This window comes from Loxodonta africana, chromosome 23 (assembly GCF_030014295.1).
Source record: "Loxodonta africana isolate mLoxAfr1 chromosome 23, mLoxAfr1.hap2, whole genome shotgun sequence".
Lineage (NCBI taxonomy): Eukaryota > Metazoa > Chordata > Mammalia > Proboscidea > Elephantidae > Loxodonta > Loxodonta africana.
In genome coordinates this window covers 17,222,411-17,229,203 of record NC_087364.1, presented here as the reverse complement: position 1 = coordinate 17,229,203, position 6,793 = coordinate 17,222,411, and the positions used below count along the sequence as shown (strand labels likewise).

Sequence of the window (6,793 nt, the reverse complement as noted above, 5' to 3'; positions counted from 1 at the left end):
TTGTGATCCATAGGGCGTCCACTGGCTAATTTTCAGAAGTAGAGTGCCAGACCTTTCTTCCTAGTCTGCCTTAGTCTGCAAGCTCTGCTGAAACCTGTCCACCATGGATGACCCTGCTGGTATTTGAGATACTGGCGGCATAGCTTCCAGCATCACAGCAACATACAGGCCACCACTGTACGACAGACTGACAGACGGGTGGTGGGACAGCGGGGTAGTCATAACTAACTCTTCTCTCCTTCTGCAACAGCAACCTGAACAAACATTCGCTGGCACCTACCTGACAGCAGGCAGAACATAAAGCCCTGAGCATCCATGATGAACAAGGTGGGCGGGATCTCCAACCTCACAGAGCTCACATCTAAGAGTCACATCTGCCCAAACCCATTGCCGCCAAGTCGATTCCAACTCATAGTGACACTGTAGGACAGAGTAGAACTGTCCCATAGGGTTTCTAAGGCTGTAAATTTTCATGGAAACAGACTGCCACATCTCTCTCCTGCTGGTTCAAATCACCAACATTCCGGTTAGCTGCCGAGCACTTAACCACTGCACCACCAGGGCTCCCTGAGTCACACCTAAGGAAACCCTTTTGAAGAGTACGGGCGATAAAATCCATGGCCAATGCCAGTCAACCCCAGGGAGCTCTAGAACGGAGAGGGCAATGCTACATTTCAGTGGGGGCGGGGCGGGGGGGTGTGATTCCCAGGACTCTTCCACCTCAAGAGCCTAAAGATTGCTCAGAGACACTGTCCCTCATCTTCCCAGGCTAAACGGGTTCCAAATAGCTGGAGAGAAAGCCATCTAGCCCTACATGTCCCCTTGCCCCACCATCTCAGAAGTCTCTCTGCTGACTCTGAGCTGGGGGCCCAGGGCCTTCCGGGGGCCCAGGGCCTTCCAGCTTGTTCTCTGATGAGTTTGGTTGAGTCCAGTTCCTTCACCAGCTGTACTCATCAGTTGCCATCAAGTTGGTTCTGACTCATAGCGACCCCACGTGTGTCAGAGTAGAACTGTTGGGTTTTTGATGGCTGGATTTTTTGGAAGTAGATAGCCAGGTCTTTCTTCTGAGGTGCCTCTGGGTGGACTCGAACTGCCAACCTTTTCGTTAGCGCTGAATATGTCAACCATTTGCACCACCCAGCAGCTCCTACCCTATTCATACAGGCTCTAAATTGCCGCCACATAGTAACAGCTAAATTATCACTAGGGAAAATGAGATTCAAAAGCTTGCTGCCTTCCAGTGTGCCCTGCCAACTGCAGTTCCCATTGGACTTTGCTGCTTTGTCATGGAGCTATGCTGGTCTGCACACCAAGGGCAAGCAGACTTTGGCAACTTCATTTTGGAGGTGGAGCCACTAAGAAGGAAAAAGGAGGGTAACCAAGCCTTGCTACATCCTAGGAGTCCTCGAAAACATATTGCCGTTGTTGTTTGCTGCCTTTGAGCTGGCCCCTGACTCATGGCGACCCCGTACCCAAAGGGACGAAACTCTGCCCAGTCCTGTACCATCCCCATGATCAGTTTTGGATCAGACTATTGTGATCCAGAGGGTTTTCACTGGCTGATTCTTGGAAGTAGATCTCCAGGCCTTTCTTCCTAGTCCAACTTAGTCTGTTAGCTCCACTGAAACCTGTTGAGCCTCATAGCAACATGCAACCCTCCACTGACAGATGGGTGGTGGCAGTGCACGAGGTGTATCGCCTGGGAATTGAACCGCGGTCTCCCACATAAAAGGCAAGAATTCTATCACTGATCCACCACTGCCTCTGAATTTCTTTGTATTAACTTCATAAAATCCTCTCACCAACTGCATGAGGAAGGCTCTATCATTGTCCACACTTAACAGATGAGGAAACTGAGGCACAGATTAAGGTATGCGTCCAAGGTTACACACAGCTTGTAAGTGCCTGGGATTCGGCAGGCCATCTGGCTCCTGAGTCTGTGCTTTGAACCAGTGTGTGTGCAATCGGGGAAGTCTGGGGGCTCGAAGTCCTAACTGTTCAACCCTTGTGAGATGCTTTGCCATCCATACATCCACCCATCCACCCATCCACCCACCCACCCACCCACCCATCCATCCATCCATCCATCCATCCATCCATCCATCCATCCATCCATCCATCCATCCACCCATCCATCCATCCACCCACCCACCCACCCACCCACCCACCCATCCATCCATCCATCCATCCATCCATCCATCCATCCATCCATCCATCCAGTAAGGAGCCCTGGTGGCACAACGGTTGTGCGCTCATCTGCTAACCGAAAGGTGGCAGTTTGGACCACCCAGCGGCTCTGCAGGAGAAAGACCGGGCGATCTGCTCCCATAAAGATTACAGCCTAGACAACCATATGAGGCAGTTCTACTCTGTCTCATGGGGTCACCATGAGTTGGAGTCAACTCGATGGCACCCAACAGTGACAACAACAATCTATCCAGTCATAAAAAAAAAAATCAAAATAAATAAGTAAAAACATTTATCAAGGATCTAACCTGTGCCATTCACTTTGCTGGCAACTAGAATTTTTCTTCTAATATATAAAGTGAATCCTTGTTGAATGTCTCTTGTCTCATGGCAGTTATTTCATTCCACCCACACAACCAGTCAGGTAGACATTCATGTTCCCATTTTAGAAAGAAGGAAATAGGGGCTGAAAGAGGTTCCTGTATGAGCCCTGGTGTGTAGGGCTGTCAATCGGCCAGAGGTCTGGTGGGGAAGACCTGGCACCTCAGCAGGTTGATCAAAGAGAACTTAATGAAGAGACTATTTACAGAGGCCTGGAGAGGCCTCAACCAACCAAGCCAGGTGACAGGATGTGAAGTTGTTCCCGCCTGAGGCCTGACAGGCAAAGGCAGGAAGTGGTGTTATCCCAAACCAGTGAGAGACACAGGCTGGGGACAGGGGCTGCCCAAGAGCAGTTGTGGCCCAGAGGACCCCTGTCCCCCACTGCAGGGAAGGAGCAGAGGAATACTACCCTGACTTCTCTTCCCTCCAGTCCAGAGTGAAGCCCAGCTGGAAGCCAGACGGCAAAAGAGCTGGGACAGGAGATGAACTCCGTGGGCATCAACCTCTGGAGCACTGAGCAGGGTGGAGAAGAGCCAAGGATAAATCCTGACATAGGGGGCAAACAGATGGAGACAATCCAACATAGACAGGGAGAGGCGAAGTTAGACTCTGCAATCCCAACAGTCTTCAGCTCTTCCCACTGAACAGAACACCCAGCACTTGGCGTTAGAAAGTAAGACTCACATGGTGGCATGGGACAACTTGGTCCATTGGCATAATACACAGTACAACCCGTGAGAACCCAAACTCAAAGGGACTGCCTTGTTTTTCCAGGTCTTCCAAGTTTTCCACCTTGACAGGGTGCAGTCTTATCACTTTCCTATTGTTTGTTTTAGTGGAAAATATTTGGTTTTCCTTCTCTGACAGGTTTTTGCTTTACACAGTTTCCGGCTTTTGCAAGTTTTACCGTATTTATTAAAGTTCATGTTCTACTTCCTAGTTTTGTGAGTAGCGTCTGGGGTCTTAAAACTTGTGAGCGGCCATCTAAGATACAACTATTGGTCTCTACTCATCCTGAGCAGAAGAGAAAAAAGGAAATCCAAGGATCAGAGAAGGAACTGAACTACAGGAATGGTTGTTTACACGAACCCCTGCTTTCTCCACCTTGAGACCGGAAGAACTAGATGGTGCCTGGCTGCTGCTACTGAGCATTCTGATAAGTAACATAACAGATGAATCCTGATAGAAAGGGAGAAAAATGTGGACCAGAACCTCAAATTCTTAAACAATCCAGACTTCCTGGGTCCATTGACACTGGAGAACTCCCGAGGCTATTGCCTCGAGATACTTTTTAAACCTTGAATCAAAACTATTCCCTGAAATCATCTCCTAACTAAATAGCAAGCTAGCTCAAAAAGTAAGGAATGACACCCTTGAATACTGTACTCTTTTAAAAACTTATCTGTATGAGACCAAATGGACAACAGTTACTCGAAAGTATAGATGAGAAGACTGAGGGGCAGTGAGTTACTAGGAGTGAAACAATTAGAACAGAAATAACAAGAATATTGACACAATGTGAAAAATGCCTCCAATGTCACTGAACATTACCTGCAGAAATTGTTGAATGGGAGTGTGTTTTGCTGGGTATATTTTCACCAAAAATATAATAAAATACCTTTTTAAAAGGAAAAAAATTAAGACCCTGCATGACTTTAATCCCTTTGCTGTCAAATCTACTCTGACCCCTGATGACCCCATGTGAGTCAGAGTAGAACTATGCTCCACAGGGTTTTCAGTAGCTGATTTTTTGGAAGTAGATAGCCAGGCCTTTCTTCCGAGGCACCCCTGGGTGGACTCGAACCTCCAACCTTTTGGTTAGCAGCCAAGCACTTAACCATTTGCACCATCCAGGAACCAGCAGATGAAGGGCAGTCCAGGAGCTTGAAGGATCTCTTGTCCTGCCCTTGACATCTCCCACCAGATCAAAGAGACAAGGCTGTAATCTAGAGGCCCCCTTCTCACCCACCCGCAATAGCCTAGGAGAACAAATGAATGAGAATCCATGGGAATGATTTCTACAGCAATATTTGCACGTTGCACAGCTCCAACCCAGAAGTTAAATTAAGTCTGGATCAAATGGGGCGCAAGCGCCTGGGTACATGGCTGAGAGAGTTTGACATAATAAGCATTCCATCTCACAAACACCTTTTCAGCTCCGGTGGGGATGCCCCCTCTTTTTCTAACATTATGCTCTAAAACTCAATTGATACGGTCCTCTGCATGCAGATAAGCCACGTGCATGCAGATAAGCCACGTACATGCAGCAGAGCCGTGCAAATCGGCTCAGCGCCTGTGGAGGGGGAGGCTGCGCCTGGGGGCCCGGGCAGTGTGGAAATGCGGAGAGGAAGCGTGCACAATCCGAAAGAGAAACAGCTACTGAGGGTGCCTGTAAACGTTGGTAGCTCCTGATGCTGTTATTGTTGTCACGGTCATCGAGTTGGCCCTGGACTCATGGCCACCCTATGCACGACAGAATGAAACGCTACCTGGTCCTGCGCCGCCCCCACGATCGACTGCAGATCGGACCGCTGTGATCCATTGTGATTTTTCATTGTGATTTTCATTGGCTGATTCTGGAAATAGGTTACCAGGCCTTTCTTTCCAGGTACTTCTGGGTGGACTCAAACCTTCAACCTTTTAGCTTGTCTTAGTCTTACCCACCTAGTAGTCGGCCCAAGACTATCAGATTCCAAAGAGAGGGCTTCTCAGGCCTTGCATACTTCCTCTCCTCCCCCCACTCCTCCACTGACAAACAGCCTTGACCCCCTAAACTCCCACCTGGGCACTCAGTTCTGGCATAAGTTTAAGAGGGAACTGACAGCTTCCCTCGCTACTGACCACCACCCTGGATTATGAGGGGTACAGAGCTGCGTGTGTCGGTCAGGCTCAGACTGGAAGCTTCCATGAAACCTGTTCAGCATCATAGCAACATGCAAGCCTCCACTGACAGGCTGTGCATGAGGTGCACTGGCCGGGAATCGAACCCAGGTCTCCCACGTGGAAGGTGAGAATTCTACCACTGAACCACCACTGCGCATAAAAAGGCATTGCCACCCAGTGGATGCCGGCTCACGGCAACCCCACAGGGCAGGGTAGAACGCCCCATAGGGTTTTCAATCTATCCCTAGAGCGGCCGGTGGGTTTGAACTGCTGACCTTTCGCTTAGCGGCTGAGCGCTTAACTACCATCGCCCTCTAATATTATCACTATTTCAGCCTCACTCAATTATGATCCCTAGATTACAGACGGCTTATTACCACACACACACACAAAAGCTGACTTTCCCGTGGGGTCAGAATGGTAGGTTTCCTTTTCTTAGAAAAAAAAAGCCAACTTTAAGAATGAGCATTCTTAATTCAAACCAAATCCAGAGACTCTGGGGTGTCTGCAGATACCTCGTCTCCTTCCTGCCTCGGCCCTGCGCGCCATCTAGCGTCCTCCAGCCTCCGTCCAACTGCAACAAGCCTTTTCTTGCAAAGAGTGGTTTCATAGAAAATCAGGAGACTTGAAAAGAAAAGGAAAAAAAAAGCCTCCACGATAGACACTTTTCAAAAGTGGCTGAGCAACAAAGACTTCCCATTTATCGGATTCCACACACGATCCTACCTGAGCCCAAGCAAAGACTCACGACTTTGAAAAAACAACGAAGGAGGCAGAGCACAGCGCCTGGGCGTTTTCCTCCGGCCGCGCGTTTTGAGGAAAGGAGCCTGTGCGCGCGCACAAGAAGTGCACTGATTTACAGGTGAGATGTGAGATCTCATGGGGCGGTGGGGGGCATGATGAAGCTAAAATTTATTTGGGCCTCTAAGCTTTTTTTTTTTTTTTACAAGCTGGACAAATGTCAGGACATTGGAGGAAACGTCGATCGCACTGATGGCATCCTCTCATCAGGGTGTTGGTCAGTGACTTCGGGACACGCTCCCCCCCCGCCCCCTCCCCCCTTTGCACACCCCTCGCTGCCATTAGTAGGGAAGGGGAGCTGTCAATTTCCTTTTTAACTGGGTGCCTAGGTAAGGGCTTAGGGGATCAAGGCCATTTGTCAGCGGGGGGTGAGCGGAGGATGGGCAGCGTGCAAGGCGTGAGAAGCCCCGCTCCGAATCTGACAGGTCTGCGGTGGGCCCAGTGCTAGGGACGTAAGCTTCGGTAAGTTACCTAACCTCTCTGAGCTCTGACTTAGTCATCAGTAAATGCGCTGCTAGGAGAATTCAACGTGAACATTCAG

General features: G+C 49.4%; 1 non-coding gene across 1 annotated transcript; it reads right to left on the bottom strand.

Annotated features, from left to right (window-relative positions):
- Window positions 1-5,534: 5,534 nt before the first annotated feature.
- TRNAG-UCC (transfer RNA glycine (anticodon UCC)) lies at window positions 5,535-5,605 on the bottom strand. Its single transcript has one exon. It is a non-coding gene; the product is annotated as a tRNA-Gly (tRNA).
- Window positions 5,606-6,793: the final 1,188 nt, after the last annotated feature.